Source organism: Notamacropus eugenii, chromosome X (genome assembly GCF_028372415.1).
Source record: "Notamacropus eugenii isolate mMacEug1 chromosome X, mMacEug1.pri_v2, whole genome shotgun sequence".
Lineage (NCBI taxonomy): Eukaryota > Metazoa > Chordata > Mammalia > Diprotodontia > Macropodidae > Notamacropus > Notamacropus eugenii.
In genome coordinates this window covers 36641627-36659759 of record NC_092879.1, presented here as the reverse complement: position 1 = coordinate 36659759, position 18133 = coordinate 36641627, and the positions used below count along the sequence as shown (strand labels likewise).

Genomic DNA, 18133 nt, shown 5'->3' with positions numbered 1-18133 from the left:
CCTGTAAGCTACCAGATACTTGAGAGAAGTGGGACACCTCTTTTCCTGAACTCAGGGAATTGCACCTGTTTGCTTCTTAGGTTATAAAAGCATATAGGAAGACAATACAAACTTAGTATAACATGGAACTATATGAGGAGCATCAAATGAAGACCATAAAGGTCATCAGAAATGTCAAGGAATTTCAGTTGTTACATCCTGAGGGTCTGAATTAGAAATTCAGTCCTCAAAAAATTATCAGATACATGCTTCAAAAGGAAAATAATTTCACCCTCTTCACAATTATCTATGAAATTTTGCATGTAAAATTCGTAATCCACTTTTTGAAAACTGTGTGTCACATATCCCACTAGGTTCCCCCCAATGAGGATATTGTTATATTGACACAATGAAAGGATGCCATAATATCCATCTTCCATGAACTAAATACCCATAAATTGTAAGGCCCCCTTGTCTCCATTATTTGTAATTAGAATGACAATTTAAAATGATTCCTCATAGGGTTTATTTCTTATGTTTATCGCAATGAAAATAAAGAGGGAATATTGTACATTTGCCCTTATCAATAGAATTTGCTATGTGAAGAGAAAGGGAGCAACATGGCAGTATTTATATTATTCATTAGTTCTGCTTGATTTCAGGTATGATTCACAAGCAGCCAAATTGTTTGAAAGTGTGTCACAGCCAGGCTCAGAATTAGCCAGATAGAATGCCTTCTATGGAAAACTGAGTCAAGAGCGTTCTTACCTGAGCCTTCCTAGGGTCACCCTCCCCAATTATTCCAGAGAGACAGACATCCATTGGTGTGAGTTCACAGATGCCACTCACCCTTGACCTGCTGCCATTTTTACTAGTGGCTTTATGAGAGGTCAAACACTGAAACCTGACATCAAAACCGAGAAGTATAGCAAATTATAGTTTCAGAAATTTTGCCTCCAATAGCAAAATTTCATTAATCATGTTAGGGCAGGATATAATTATTGTGCTCACGTGTAATAGTGTTGGTTCAAATTCATATAGCATTCATTTACAGTTACGGTTTTCATGTATTCAGTAAAGTTGTTGTAAGAAAAATTCACCACGTTTCATAAAGAATATCTAAACAAATATGTGAAGGGTTTTAAAACTCCTCCCTTGATCTGCTGTGATAAAAAAAACTCCAATCATCTGTAACTCATCATTGTCTCCAGAGGCTCATCTTCTAGCAAGATCAAATCAGTTCTGCAACTCCCAGCTCTTCAGTACTTCTGCCAGTTGGGCCCCTCCCTCCTCTAACTAGAGAGAGTCTAGGGTGGGCATTGATGATCTTCATCCAGATCTAATGTTTGAGGGGGGAGTGGGGGCTGAGGCATCTACTTGACACCTCACTGGCTGCAGAACTACGTTGTACTACCACACTAGGTAGTCTCTCTCCCTTCCCTTTTATTTTATTTTCTCTTCCCCCCTGACTCCTCCCTGCATTTCCTCTGCTTTTTTTGCATAGTCTTCCCCAGTTAGATTGATGAGCTCACTGAGGCCAAGGAATGTCTTTTGACTTTTCTCTGTATCCCCCAGTATTTAGCCTAATTACTGGCACATAGTAGTTGCTTTAAACAAGTTCATTGAATGATTGATTTATTGCATGTCAGTACCATACCTCAACTGCAGTCTCATTCTGCCTGGGGCCTCCTCCTCTTGAAATATCCTTGCCTTCCTGCAGGTGCCTAGACCTGAATCTCCCCCACCCAGCCACTCCTACCTCACAATCAAAGCCACTTTTTCCAAATGTGAGCTTCCTTCTTGTATTCCATTTTGATGAGGAGCTCAGGCTATCCATGTGCTTTTCATTCCGGGAACTGCTTCTGACTTTCCTGAAATCAATGATATAATTCAAATGCAGCCCTACCATGGAAAAATGCATTAGAGGATAGGTCTTCCTTCCCACAGAGCATTCATGTCTCCTGTCCACTTCTCATCCTGCAACATCCATGCCACATTATAGTTCCCTTCTCCCACTGAATGGTTCCCTCAGGGGCCTCCCTTTTGTTGAGGGGCCTAGATTGGACAACTTTCAGGCCCCTTCTTACAATGCTTAGGATATACTATATCTCTACACTCTATCATACCTACAGTTTGGATCCGGAAATTCCTTTCCTTCCTGGTGTTTTCTCTCCCATGCATTATCCATTTGCCCCTGAGCTCTGCAAGTGGAATATATCTTTGCAATTCTTGGCCATTCTCCCATTACCAAAATCCTCCTGGGAGTTGCATTTTAATTTGGCGGCCAGGATTCCTCAATTCCATTTCCCTTCCACCTGTGCTTCCAAATTACTCGACTTTCACACCATTCGTTAGCTGTAGTCTCACCTTACTTACAAAGGTCTCTCATGTCCCTGACCTCTGCCCCTGCAACCTCATCCCTCCAGATTATTTGGGAACTTCAGCACTTGACAATCCACTCCCACTTCCACCAGCAATATCAGCTTTTGTTACAAGCACACAGGCTCAGAAGGCTCAAAACACAAGTAGTTTTATTGAAAAGTAAATGAATGAATGAAATAACTAGCATTGGTTAAATGTTTACTTACTATGTACCATGAACCATGCTAAAAGTAGGTAAAGAGAATCAGTGCTCTCAAGGATCTCTCACTCTACCTGGGGATGACAATGCACACAGAAATGATTGTCTGCGGGGTGCATGGAAAAGCCAGAACCACTGAGGGTGCCAGTGTCAGGGCAAAAGACAAGGGCCAGGACTCCCTAGAACACATCAAGGAGCCTGTTCTGGAGAAATGGGTTTCTGGAGGGGACTGCCTCACCCCTCAGTGCCATGAAGAAGGGGGAGGGAAGCAGGCACAAGGGTCAGAATGAAACAGGGTTTCAGGGCTCCCTCCAGCAGGGATGATAGGGCATGGAAGTATTGGCAGAAAGGTTGGTTCCAGTTGACACAAATGAACAATTACCACCAGTGAGCTATTTCTCTTCTCTTCCTTATCCCTTCCACGCCAACAGCCGCTCACCCCTACCCCTGCTTTTATATTCAATAATCTCCGTGACTTTCAGTACTGTTGTAGATAGGGCTCCAGAACATGATGTTGCTTGCCAACACTGTCCCTTCCATCCACAGCACGTTTCAGTGGAGGGTGGATGACTTCCTGTAATAAAACAAAATGAAAAGAATCAAAAAATAGAAGAAAATATGAAAAGCTCATTGGAAAATCAGTTGAATTGGAAAATAAATGGAGAGATAATATAAGGCTTATTGAACTCCCTGAAACCCCATGATCAAAGAAAGAACCTAGGTATAATTTAAAGAAATTATCCAAGAAAAATACCTTGATATATTAAATCCTGAAGGTAAAATAGAAATAGAAAAAAATATACTGATTAACTCCTGAAAGAGATAACAAAATGAGCTCGCAGGTAAAAGAGAAAATATTACAAGCAGCTACAAAGAAACAATTCAAATCGTGGAGCCAGAGTCAAGATCACAGAAGAGATAGTGGCTTTCATGTTAAAGGAGAAGAGAGCATGGAATATGATACTTGGGAAGGCAAAGAAGTAGGATTACAATGAAGGATAAAGCTCATAGCAAAACTGAGTATAATCATTCAGGGAGAAATGGACACTTGATAAAATAGAAAAAATTTTCAGCATTCTTAAACACATTACTCTAGAGAATCAGAAAATCATAAACAGGAAAAGAGAAATCATAAGGCACTCAATAATGTTAAATTAATTACATTACCACATGCAAACATGTAACTCGTAAGATCTTTGTCATTATACGGGCAGTTAGAAGTGTTCTACATAGACAAAGACCATGGGAGTGAGTTGATTACACTGGGGTGATCTCAGAAAAAATTGGGGTGAGAAATTGGCAAGCACTAGGAGAAAGGGGGAAGGGAGAGATAGAATGGGACAAAAACATTCTCACATAAAAGAGGCATACAAAGTAGAATTTTTTAAAGTGAAGTGGGAAATGGGGGGAGTTGGTGGGCAATACTTGAACCTCACTGCCATCAGAATTAGTTCAAAGAGGGAAGAATACATATATACACTCAGCTCTATATAGAAGTCTATCTTACCCAAAAGAGAAATCATAGAAGAGAATGGGATGAAAAGAAATATTCAGTTAGTAATAGTAACTGTAAATTTGAAAGGGATGAGCTCACCCATGAAACAGAAGTAGGTAGCAGGAAGGATTTGAAACCTGAATCCAACAATATGTTGTTTACGAGAAACACAGCTGACACAAAGATACATTCACAGAGCTAAAACAAGGGACTGGAGCAGAATCTATTATGCTTGAGCTGAAGTGCAAAAGGCAAATGGACAAATCATGATCTCAGACAAAGCAGATACAACCCAATTACATGAGAAAATCAGGGAAACTATGATTTTATTAAAAGGTGCCACAGACAATGAAGTAATATCAAAATTTCTACAGCAGGTTTCTCTGATAAACACCTTCTATTGCAAATAAATTGGGAATTTAGTCAAATTTGTAAAAATAAGAGCCGTTCCCCAATTGATCAATAGTCAAGGGATATGAATTCATCAAATCAATCTTTAGTCATATTAAAGAATGTTCTAGGGAGTGGATCAATGATGGTGAAGTAGGAAGATGGACCTCCTGTAACTCTCCCCTATAGAACATAAAATACCTGTAAAAATGACTCTACACAAATTCTAGAGCAGGAAAAGTCACAAAACAACAGAGTGAAAGAGATTTCCAGTCCAAGGCAGCCTGGAAGGCCTACAGGAAAGGTCCATTACACTGGGCTGGGAGTGGAGCACAGCCCAGCCTGCATCACACAGCAAGAACAGGACTGGAGCAGTCTTCAGGGCACAGAATCACGGGTAGCAAATGCGATTCCCAGATTTCTCAACCCACAAACACCAAAAACAGCTTAAAAGGTCAGTCAGAAAGCTCTTTCATCTGGGTGAGGGGAGTGTGCAATCTGACCCCAGCCCCAGCCCCAGGGTGGCAGCAGCCAATGTGGCAGCAGTTTCCACTTATGGAGCCTTCTGCCTAAAGACCATGGAGGAATCAAGCAGACGATCTGGCCCTCAGTCCTGAGTGGTGGTCCTGGGGAAGGGAGGAGCACTGGCATGGTGGAGCTGGTGGAGGCTCTGGAGAGGGAATCTTACTCACAGGTCCTGGCCAGAAAAGAATACTTATGGTTGCTTCCAGGCCAGAGCATAGGCCAGGCAAGGAGAAAACTCTTTTCTCTTCATTGTGCCACCTTGGAGGAACTGAGAACTCACAGGTCCCTAGAGTATATCCTCCATTTGACAAAGGACTCCAGGGTAAAGTAAATGGCAGGGGAAATGTCCCAAAAAGGGAAAAAGATAAGACTATGTAAGGTTACGTTCTTGGTGAAAAGGCATTTTCTTCTATTATTTTGGATGAGGAGAACAAAGCATACCAACAGAGGATGACATAAAAGTCAAGCCTTTTACATTCAAAACTTCCAAAAAATTATGCAATGCTCTCAGGCCATGGAAGAGATCAAAAAGGATTTTGAAAATCAAGTAACAGAAGTAGAAGACAAATTGGGAAGAGAAATGAGAGTGATGGAAGAAAAATCATGAAAAGCAAGTCAACAGCTTGCTAAAGGAGACACAAAAAATGCTGAAGAAAATGACACCTTTAAACATAGACTAACCCAAGTGGCAAAAGAGGTGCAAAAAGCCAATGAAGAGAAGAATGGTTTAAAAAGCAGAATTAGCCAATTGGAAAAGGAGATTCAAAAGTTCACTGAAGAAAATATTTATTTAAAAGTTAGAATGGCGTAGATGGAAGCCAATTAATTTATGAGAAACCAAGAAATTATAAAATAAAACTAAAAGAATGAAAGAAGACAATATGAAATATCTCATTGGAAAAACAACTGCCCTGGAAAGAAGAACTAGAAGAGATAATTTAAAAATTGTTGGTCCACCTGAAATCCATGATCAAAAAAAGAGCTAAGATTTTATCTTCCCAGGAATTATCAAGGAAAACTTCCCTGATATTCTAGAACCAGAGGGCAATATAGAAATGGAAAGAATTCACCAATCACCTCCTGAAAGAGATTCCAAAAGGAAAACTCTTAGGAATATTGTAGCCAAATTTCAGAGTTATCAAGTCAAGGAGAAAATATTATAAGCAGACAAAGTACCAATTCAAGTAATTTGAAAATACAATCAGGATAACACAGGATTTAGCAGCTTCTACACTAAAGGATAGAAGGGCTTGGAATATGATATTTCAGAAGTAAAAGGAGATGGGATTAAAACCAAGAATCACCTATCCAGCAAAACTGAGTATAATACTTCAGGGAAAAAATGGAATTTCAATGAAATAGAGGACTTCCAGGCATTCTTGTTGAAAAGACCAGAGAAGAATAGAAAATTTGACTTTCAAATACAAGAATCAAGAGAAACATGAAAAGGTAAGCATGAAAGAGAAGATTTAAAGAACTCATTACAATTAAAGTATTTACATTCCTACATGGCAAGACATTATTTTGTAACTCATGAGATCCTTTTCAGTATTAGAGTAGTTAAAGGGAATATATATATATATATATATATATATATATATATATATATATATATATATATATATATATATATATATGTATGTATGTGTGTGTGGTTGCGCGCGCGTGTGTGTATGGGTATGTATGTATTTTAAATGTGTTGACATGCATATGTACATGTGTGTATACACACATATGCACATGTACATAGACAGAGGGCAGAGGGTAAACTCAACATAAGGGGAGAAAATCTCAAAAATAAAATTTACTACTGAATGAAATGTACTAGGAATAAGAGAAAGGGAAAGGTAGAATGTAGCAAATCATCTCACATATAAGGGGGAAGAAAGAGCTTCTACAATGGAGGGGAAAAGAGAGGAGACGAAAGGAAATAATTGAGCCTTACTCTCATGGAATTTGACTTAAGGAGGGAATAACACACACTCAATTGGATATGGAAATCAATTTTACCCTGCAGGAAGGCAAGGGGGAAGGGGATAGGAGAAGGAAGATAATAGAAGGGACGGCAAATTGGGGAAAGGGATAATCAGAAGCAAACACTATTATGGGAAGACAGATAATGGGAGAAAAAGGAATAAAGGAAGGGCAGGATAGGACAGAGGGAAATGTGGTTAGTCTTTTACAACATGAATATTATGGAATTGCTTTGCATTGTTACACATATATGACCTATATTGAATTGCTTGTTTTCTCAATGAGGGTGGGTGGGGAGAGATGGAGAAAATATAGAACTCAAAGCTTTAAGAAAGAATTTTAAAAATTGTTTTAGCATGTAACTGGTAATTAAGCTATATAGGCAATGGAGTATAAAAATCTATTTTTCCCTACAGGAAAATAGAGGGGAAGGGGGATGGATTAAGGGTGGGGAATAGAAGGGAGGACAGACTGGAGGAAGGGGTGGATGGTATGTATGCTTTCCTGAGGTGGGAGTGAGGAGAGATGAGAAGATAATTTTGAATTAAAATTCTTGTGGAATTCGATGTTAAGAACTGAAAAAGTAAATAAATAAATAAATTATATATATATATATATACACGAGAAGCAGTTTGCAAAAGAAAAAATAAAGAAAATAAAAATAGTATGCTTTAAAAAAGACTAAAGAATTTCTAAGTCATTAATTTTTAGGGAAATGAAAATGAAAACAACTCTGAGGTATCACCTCATATCTATTAGAAATGACAAATGGTGGAGTGGATCAAAGAAAATAAATACAGCAATCAATTGTTCGTAGAGCTGTCTGCTGGTTCCACCATTCCGGAGAACATTTTGGACCTATGCCCAAAAGGCTATAAAATTATGTATATCATTTCACCTAGCCACAAACAGTTCTGTATCCCAAAGAGATAAAAGGAAAAGGACCTATATGTGTAAAATATTTATAGCAGTTGTTTTTGTAGTGGCATAGAATTGGAAACTGAGTAAATGCTCCTCAACTGGAGAATGGCTGAATAAGCTGTGGCACAGATTGTGATGGAGTACTATTGTGCTATAAGAAACGACAAGGACGATCGTTTCAGAGACATATAGGAAGACCTGTATGAACTCATGCAAAGTGAGGTGACAAGAAAGAGGAAAGTATTTTCTACAGTAAGAGCAGTGTTATCTAATGATGACCAATTGTGAAGAAATTAGCTTCTCTGATCAATAAAATGATCAAGACAATTCCAAAGGACTCATGATGAAAAATAGTTATCCTCTTCCAGGGACAGAACTGATGAACTCTGAATGCAAACTGAAGTACATTTTTCACTTTCTTAATTTTTCTTGCTTTTTTTGATACGGCTAATATATAAATAGGTTTTACATGGTTTCACATTTAGTAATTATATCACACTGGTTGACTGTCAGTGGCTGGAAGAGGGTCTAGAAGGGAGAAAATTTGGAACTCAAAATTTAAAATAAAAACATTAATAATAAATAACTTCATGAAGATGATGATGTTGCTCCTGGCGGTGCTGCAGATGTCACTGATGGTAGAGAGAAGGGAGGAGAAGCCCAGACAAGATTCTCTCTATGGATTTTGGAATTTTCTGGGAATTGCCATTCTTTGCTACCCTCAGGAGAAATTGTGTGGCTTCCCTTGGTTGTGTCTTGCTGGAGGCTTGTGCCTGACTGTGTGCCAGGAGAACAGATGGCCAAAGTCAAGGAGACTATCAGATTATGTTTAACTGCAGAAAGTAACAAAGAGCCAGGAATCTGGCCTGGGCTGAGTGTAGCAGGAAGTGTTTGGAGTCAGGCCTGGGCTCTGTGTCCCTCCTCCTCTGTGCAGTGGATCAGATGACTGGTTCAGAGCAGGGATTCCCTACCTTTTCAGGCCCCACATCCCTTGTCTTTTCAGTAAACCTTCCTGCATCTCTTATTCAGAGAGAAATGCAATAAATTCTACTGCATAAAGATATCACTTTCCTTCTCCAAGGGTACACCAACACATTTGTAACTTCATGGATGGGATGGTCTCATTTTCTGCTAAATATTCTGTGAATCCCCTTGACAATCTCCTCCTTCTCTCTGTGGCTGAGATGAACAAGGGCCTCCTCCACTTTATTTTTTTATTTGTTTATTTTTTATTTAACTTTTAACATTCATTTTCACAAAATTTTGGATTCCAAATTTTCTCCCCTTTTGTCCCCTCCCCCCACCGCAAAACACCGAGCATTCTAATTGACCCTATTACCAATCTGCCCTCTCTTCTATCATCCCTCTATGCTCTTGTCTCCATCTTCTCTTTTGTCCTGTAGGGTCAAATAACATTCTATACCCCTTTATCTGTATTTCTTGTTTCCTAGTGGCAAGAACAGTGCTCGAAAGTTGTTCCTAAAACTTTCAGTTCCAACTTCTCTTCATCCCTTTGGAAGGCAAGCAATTCAATATAGGCCATATCTGTGTAGTTTTGCAAATGACTTCCATAATAGTTTTGTTGTATAAGACTAACTATATTTCCCTCCATCCTATCCTGTCCCCCATTACTTCTATTCTCTCTTTTGACCCTGTCCCTCCCCCTGAGTGTTGACCTCAAATTTCTCCCTCCTCCCCATGCCCTCCCTTCCATCATCCCCCCCACCCTGCTTATCCCCTTATCCCCCACTTTCCTGTATTGTAAGATAGGTTTTCATACCAAAATGAATATGCATTTTATTCCTTCCTTCAGTGGAATGTGATGAGAGTAAACTTCATGTTTTTCTCTCACCTCCCCTCTTTTTCCCTCCACTAAAAAGTCTTTTGCTTGCCTCTTTAATGAGAGATAATTTGCCCCATTCCATTTCTCCCTTTCTCCTCCCAATATATTTCTCTCTCACTGCTTGATTTCATTTTTTTTAAGATATGATCCCATCCTCTTCAATTCACTCTGTGCACTCTGTCTCTATGTATGTGTGTGTGTGCATGTGTGTGTGTGTGTGTGTGTGTGTGTGTGTAATCCCACCCAATATTCAGATACTGAAAAGTTTCAAGAGTTACAAATATTGTCTTTCCATGTAGGAATGTAAACAGTTCAACTTTAGTAAGTCCCTTATGACTTCTCTTTGCTGTTCACCTTTTCATGCTTCTCTTCATTCTTGTGTTTGAAAGTCAAATTTTCTTTTCAGATCTGGTCTTTTCATCAAGAATGCTTGAAAGTCCTCTATTTCATTGAAAGACTAATTTTTCCCCTGAAATATTATACTCAGTTTTTCTGGGTAGGTGATTCTTGGTTTTAGTCCTAGTTCCTTTGACTTCTGGAATATCCTATTCCATGCCCTTCCATCCCTTAATGTACAAGCTGCTAGATCTTGTGTTATCCTGACTGTATTTCCACAATACTTGAATTATTTCTTTCTAGCTGCTTGCAATATTTTCTGGAATTTGGCCACAATGTTCCTAGGAGTTTCTCTTTTTGGATCTCTTCCAGGCGGTGTTCTGTGGATTCCATGAATACTTATTTTGCCCTCTGGTTCTAGAATCTCAGGGCAGTTTTCCTTGATAATTTCATGAAAGATGATGTCTAGGCTCTTTTTCTGATCATGGCTTTCAGGTAGGCCCATAATTTTTAAATTGTCTCTCCTGGATATATTTTCCAGGTCAGTTGTTTTTCCAATGACATATTTCACATTATTTTCCATTTTTTCATTCTTTTGGTTTTGTTTTGTGATTTCTTGGCTTCTCATAAAGTCATTGGCCTCCATCTGTGCCATTCTAATTTTGAAAGAACTATTTTCTTCAGGGAGCTTTTGGACCTCCTTTTCCATTTGGCTAATTCTGCTTTTGAAAGCTTTCTTCTCCTCATTGGCTTTTTGAACCTCTTTTGCCAATTGAGTTAGTCTATTTTTCAAGGTGTTAATTTCTTCAGCATTTTTTGGGGTCTCCTTTAGCAGGGTGTTTACTTGTTTTTCATGCTTCACTTGCATGTCTCTCATTGCGTTTCCCCGTTTTTCCTCCACCTCTCTAACTTGATTTTCAAAATCCTTTTTGAGCTCTTCCATGGCCTGAGCCCATTGAGTGGGCTGGGATACAGAAGCCTTGACTTCTGTGTCTTTCCCTGATGGTAAGCATTGTTCTTCCTCATCAGAAAGGAAAGGAGGAAATACCTGTTCCCCAAGAAAGTAACCTTCTATAGTCTTTTTTTTTCTCCCTTTTCTGGGCATTTTCCCAGACTTCCCTTGACTTCTGAATATTCTCTTCACATCTGCTTCACCTCCAGATCCGCCCAGCCAGCACTTAGGGTCTGAGATTCAAATGCTGCTTCCCAGCCTCAGGGCTTTTGGTGGGGGCGGGGCTGCTATTCAGTGTGAAATCAAGTTCAGGTGCTCAGGTGGGGATAGGGCCACCACAGGAGGCTCAGTTCCCTCAGGGGGTTTATGCAGAGACCTTCAACAATGGATACAAGCTGCTGCCTGCTTGGGGAGCCCTGGTCTGCTCCCACCTCCACTGCTGCCTCCCAAGGGAGCCTGAGTTATGGGGGCACCCCACTCCCATCTCGACCTGCCAAAGAGACCCTCTCATCGACCCTTGTCACCTGTGGGTGGAGGGACCGGCGCGGCTGCTGGAAATTCCGTCCCTGAAGCCTGCATGGATGGGCTCCTCTCGGCGCCATGTGGCCAAGGCAGGGCTGGGCTCGGCTCTGGCTCCAGGTCCGGGGAGCAGTGGACTTTTCGAGTCAGGTTTTCAGGTCCCTCTGGAACAGAAATCTCCTCTGCTCCATTGTTCTGTGGCTTATGCTGCTCCAGAATTTGTTAGGAGTTCTTTTTTACAGATATTTTATGGGCTGTGGGTTCGGAGCTAGCATATGTGTGTCTTTCTACTCCGCCATCTTGGCTCCGACCCCCCTTCTCCTCTTTAAATCTTTAAATATTCAATTCTCCTTTCTTACTCTCCCCTAAGAGCTCTCTAGAGGTCACTGCCTCACTCATTAAGCCAGGGTTGAGCCAGCCCTGCTACCCCCACCTGTAACAGTTAGCCTGCAGCCTCCCTGCCTGGCCTGATTGACCTCTGAGCCTTGATCCTACAGGGAACCATGGTTAGATATCATCTCATGGAGAGGCAGCTCTTCCCTCTAGCACCTCCACTTCACCTTCCCCAGTGCAGTTCCTGGTCAAGGTTTCCCATGTAGATAGGAAACATTATTTATATTATCAGACATTATTTATGCCTATCTATCTCTTCCTCCACTCCCTGAAGGGACAGACAGGTGCCATGTAATGGACAGAACGTTGGGGTTGGAGTCAGAAGGCCTGGTTTGGAATCCTGGCTCTGACTTTCTAAGGTTCTAGTAACCTGGGTCACCATGACAACTCACTGGACCTCTCTGGGCTTCGAGACCCACCTCTGACATCCCTAGGTCCTCAGGTGGATCCCTGTGGACAGGCTGCCCTGATAACCAGAGATGACACTTGTAGTCCCCTCTGTGGGCACAGGGGAGGAAGGATTGAAAGGTTCTGAGGACTCTCTCCAGTTGGGAGGAGGGAGGGGATCAGGCTGAAATCACTGGTCTCCCTCCATGAGGCAGCTGCCCCAACATGAAAGAGCCTGCCCCAGGAGGAAAGCATTCAGTTCTCCAGCACTGGCTGGGTGCCCATGAGTCCTGAATGTTGTCCAGGGGATTGGTGCTCAGGCCTGGGCTGGAACGAGGCATCTGCAGTCCCCTCCATCTATGGGGGTCTGTGACTGGAAGATTCCATGGCTCTAAGACCGCAGCCCTGGCAGCTGAAGCTCCTCCTTGCCCTCTCAGCCCTTCCCCCTCCCTTACTGTACCACCAGCCTGGGCTGCCACTCACAGGCATTGACTTGCCCTGCCTTCCTTCCTCTGTAGATCTCAATTCTTTCCCCAAGGCTGCTCCTGCTGTTTCAATCAGCCCAGGCAATTTCTCTTCCCAGAGACTCTCAGTTGGACTCTATGCTCCCTGCTCAGTCCTGCTTTCCACAGGAGCAGGTCTGTGGGCAGGTCTGCTGGGTAGACTCCTTCAAACAATTTTCTCTAAGTATAAACTTTAGCATATCTCAACCAGTATATATATATACTGCTTGTTCATGCTCCAGACAGACTGGGGGACTCTGGAACCAACCTAGATTAGGATTGGGATTTTTTTGGCCACATTGATGAATTGAGGGGCCTAGAACCCTTCTTCCCTTCCCAATAAAAATAGCATAGTCTCCATTCATCTAGGGGTGGGGAGCCATAGGGGTAGGTGGGAGGGTCAACTTACATGGTTAGAGGAGGAATGGACTGTAGAATATAGAGCTGAAAGGGATCTTAGAGACCAGTGAATCCAGTTCCCCTCTCATGTGGCAGATTAGAAAGCTGAGGCACAGAATGGTTAAGTGACTTCCCTAAGGCCACAGAGCCTTGGTGTGTCTGGTCCCACTAATTCTTTCTTGCAGTTATTTTTTTGTTCTCTCTCTCACTTTCTTCACGTTTTCCTCATCCTTTCTCTAGCCAGTTGGTGATCCTAACAGGACCTTGGCCCCTACCTGCATATCTCAGTGGAATCCTGGCATCTGATTGGTAATCTTCACGGGAGTCTGGCTCCTGAATGATGTCCTTGGAGGAGTTCCCAGCATCTTCCACTTCAATGCCAGCAATGTGAGATTAGAAGGATAAACTCAATCAGAACCTCTTCCACTCTCTCATCCTCCCAGAAGCTGCCATACTCCCAAGGCAAGGGTAGTTTGCTATGGTTATCACACACATTTACAATTTTCACACAGGTTTATAATTAATTGTCAGGCCTCTATTTAGACTTTCACTTGTCCATCTGACCCCATGAGAATGACACATCAAATCTCAGGCCCCAACTCTGACCACCACTTGTGTTCCAGGAATTCCACGAGACCCCACTCATATGACAGACCTCTAGCCAAACCACTGACTGTAGCCTCGGAGCCCACTGAGATCACCACTTGAATGCTAGGTCCCCATCAAGATCACCAGGTGGCTAACAGACCTCCAGTCAGACCATCTACAAAGGCCTAGATCCCCTTAAATGAAACCATGAGCCAAAGCCTAACCCCATTGTGAGACCACCAACTGGCAAACAGTATCTTAGCAAGGTCATCTACTGGATGGCATTATGATTTTTCTCAAAATCCATCCCTTCTCACTTATTTATTTGTTTTGAGGGAATCTATATTCTTTAAAAATGTAACTTTTCATTTTACTTTTATTCAATGAACAAATGTTAATTTTCTCTCCCTTCTAGCTCACTTCCCTCCATACAATGAAAAAAAATGAAAATTAAACAATTATTTTAAAAAATCTATGAGTATGTGTTCAAGCCACATGTATTTCCCCATTGGCCACATCCAAAAATGTGTCTCATTCTGCACCCTGAGTTAATCACCTCTTTGTCTGGAGGTGCACAATATGCATCCTCGTGGATCCTTGGCAATCATACTTGGTCGTTACATTGGTAAGAGTTCTTAAGTGTCTCGACATTGTTTGTCTTTATAATGTTGCTTTTATTGCATAAATCATTCTCCGTTTCTCATTTCACTTAGCATCAATTTTCTCAGGTTTCTCTGAAATGGCCCACTTGGTTATTCTTTACGGCACAATAGTATTTTTAAATAATATTTTACCTTTAGATTACATGTAAAGACAAATTTTAGGAGACATTTTTAAAACATTGAGTTCCAAATCTTCTTCTCCTTCCCTTTCCCCCTTCCTAAGACAGTAAACAATTAAATACAGTTTATATGTGTGCAGTCTTGTAAAACACATTCCTATATTAGTCACATTGTGGAAAAAGAAAGAGCCTCAAAGAAAAAAATATGAAAAAAAGTGAAAATTATATATTTTGATCTGTATTCAGAGTCCATCAGTATTTTCTTCTGGATATGAATAGCATTTTTTCTTATGAGTCTTTTGAAATTGTCTTAGACCACTGTGTTGCTGAGAAGAGTTAAGTCATTCAATGTTGATCATCCTACAATGTTGCTTTTACTGTGTACCATATTCTTCTGGCTCTAGCTTATGTGACTTTGCATCAGTTAATGTAAATTTTTCGAGGTTTCTCTGACATCTACCTGCCCGTCATTTCTTATAGCACAAGAACATTCCGTTATATTCATATATCCCAACTTGTTCAGCCATTCCCCAATCCCCTCAATTTCCAGTTCCTTATAACCACAAAAAGAGTTTCTATGAATATTTTTGTACAAAAATATTTTGATCTCTCCCCTTTTTTGATCTTAGATATACTACTAGTGGTATTGCTGGATCAAAGGGTATGCACGGTTTAATTGGCATTTGGGCATAGTTTCAAACTGGTGTCCAGAATGGTTGCAACAGTTCACAACTCCAACAACAATGTATTAGTGTCCCAATGTTTCTATATCCTCTCCAACATTAATCATTTTTCCTTTCTTCATATTGGCCAGTCTAATAGAAGTGAGGTTGTACCTCAGGTTTGTTTTAATGTTCATTTCTCTAATCAACAGCAATTTAGAACATTTTCTCACATGACTATAGAGAGCTTTGATTTCTTCACCTGAAAACTGGCTTTTCATATCCTTTAATTATTTATGCATTGGGGAAGGACTTTCATTCTCATAAATTTGGCTCCATTCTCTATATACTAGAGAAATGAGACTTTCATCGGAGATATTTGCTATAAAATCATTTCCAACTTTCTGTTTATCTTATAATCATGGCTGCATTGAAATTGTTTGGCAAAGTAACTTCTTTCATTTCATAATAATAAAAATGACCTATTTTACATATTATAATGCTCTTTATGTCTTCTTTCATCCTAAATTCTTCCTTTCTGCATAGAAATGACAGGTGAACTATTCCATGCTTTCATTATTTGCTTAAGGTATCACCCTTATGGCTAAATCATGTACCCAATTTTACCTTCTCTTGGTATACAGTGTAAGATATTGGTCTATATCTGGTTTCTACCATACTGTTTTCTAGTTTTCCTCGAAGTTTTCATCTAATAGTGAGTTCTTCTCCCAGAAGCTGAATTCTCTGAATTTATCAAACACTAGGTTAATATGGTCATTAATTACTGTGTCTTGTGTATCTAATCTATTCCATTGATCAATCACTCTGTTTCCTAGCTGGTAGCAAGTAGTTTTAATGATTGTTGCTTTATAATAAATTTAAGGTCTATATAGCTAGGCCACCTTCCCCAGCATTTCTTTTCATTAATTCCCTTGATATTCTGGAACTTTTGTTCTTCCAGATGAATTTTGATATTATATTTTCTAGTTCTGCAAAATAATTTTTGGTAGTTTGATTGGTATGGCACTGAAGAAGTAATTTCATTTAGGTAGAATTATCATTTTTATTACATGAGCTCATATTAACCATGAGCAACTCATATTTTTTCAATTGTTTAGTTCTGACTTTCTGTGAAAAGTGTTTTGTAATTGTGTTCATATAATTCCTGGGTTTATTTTGGCAGGTAGATTCTCAAATACTATAGTAACTTTAAATGGAAGTTCTCTTTCCATCCTTTGCTATTGGGCTTTGTTAGTTATGCATGTGTACATATGCATATATATGTACATATGCATACATGCATTCATACGTACATATATACATATATAAATGCTGATGATTTGTGAGGGTTTATTGTATATCCCACAATTCTGCTAAATTTGTTTCTTATTTCAAGTAATATTTTACTTGATTCTCTAAGTATACCATCATATCATCTGCAAAGAGGGATAGCTTAGTTTCTTTTTTTGCCTATTCTAATTTCTTCAATTTCTTTTTCTTCTCATTGCTAAACCTAACATTTTTAGTTAATGTTAATACAGTAGTACTATATTGAAAAACAGTGGTGATCATGGACGTCCTTATTTCACACCCAATCTTATTTGAAATGCTTCTAGCTTATCCCTTTTACATATAATGCTTGCTGATGGTTTGGTTTGGATGCTACCTATCATTTCAAAGAAGACTTCATGTACACATTTGATGAAATAAGGGATTTCCAGACCTTCCTGACAAAAATGCCAGAGTTCATTAGAAAATTTGATTTTCAAATATAAGATTCAAGAGAAATATAAAAAGTTTAACGGGGGAAAAAAAAAACCCAAACTTGTTATTCAATATGGGGAAACTCTTTACATTCCTAAATGAGAGGAGAATGATACTTGTTAATCATGAGAATTGTACATTCATTCATTAGGACGTTTAAAAGGGATATATATAGATGGGAAGAGTGAGTATAAATTAACTGATACAATGATAAAAAATGTAATTAAAGGTGTGAGGCGATTGTAATGGAGGAAGAGTAGAGGAGGAGGCACAAAAGGGTAAATTACATCACATGAAGAGGCACAAAAATATAGTAGAGGGAAAGAAGGGTGGGAGATGACCATTGTTTGAGCTTTACTCTCATCAGATTTGGTTCAAGGAGGGAACAACATAGTCGAGTAAAGAAATCTAACTTTCTCCTCTGACTAGAACCAGTCACCTCTGACTTAACATTCTGTTATCATTCAAAGCTGGCAGGAGTTTGAATCCTGTGGAAACAGAATTCCTTCTTCTGTTTCTCACAGTCTTCTTCAAGAAAAAAAGAACAAAACAGTTTGCAGGATATTAGTCTCTACCTAGTTTTTGCCAAACTATTTTTCAATTTTCCCAGCAATTTCTTTCAAATAGTGAATTGTTCTTCCCAAAATCTGAGGCTTTAGGTTTATGGAACATCAGATTATTATGGTCATTTACTACTACTATTATGGTCATTTACTGCTAGGTACTATTGTGTACCTCATCTTGTCTACTGATCTACCACTTTGTTTCTTAGTTAGTATCCAATTATTTTGATAATTACTGCTTTATTTTTTTTTTTTTTACCGGTTTGAGATCTGGTAAGGCTAGGCCACCTTCCTCAGGTGTTTTTGTTTTTCAGTGATTCCCTTGATATTCTTGACCTTTTGTTTCTTTAGATGAATTTTGTTATTACTTTTCTCTAGCTCTACAAAATAGCTCTTTGGTAATTCATTGGTATGGCACTCAATAAGTAAATTAATTTATGTAGAACTGCCATTTTATTATATTGACTTGGCCTACCCATGAGCAATTAATATTTTCTAATTATTTAGATATGACTTTATTTGTGTGAAATGTATTTGGTCTCTCCTCCTTGTGTCTTGGCCTGGAGCAGGACATGTTT

General features: G+C 39.6%; 1 protein-coding gene across 2 annotated transcripts in view; it reads right to left on the bottom strand.

The window, feature by feature from the left end:
* Positions 1–2493: 2493 nt before the first annotated feature.
* The window catches only part of LOC140515403 (coiled-coil domain-containing protein 186-like), a 35054-nt gene continuing 19414 nt past the window's right edge, over positions 2494–18133 (bottom strand). For both annotated transcript variants that reach the window (XR_011971005.1, XM_072626077.1), the window contains one exon: positions 2494–3134. The gene's annotated coding sequence lies outside the window, so the exon portion shown is untranslated. The remainder of the gene's footprint in view (positions 3135–18133) is intronic.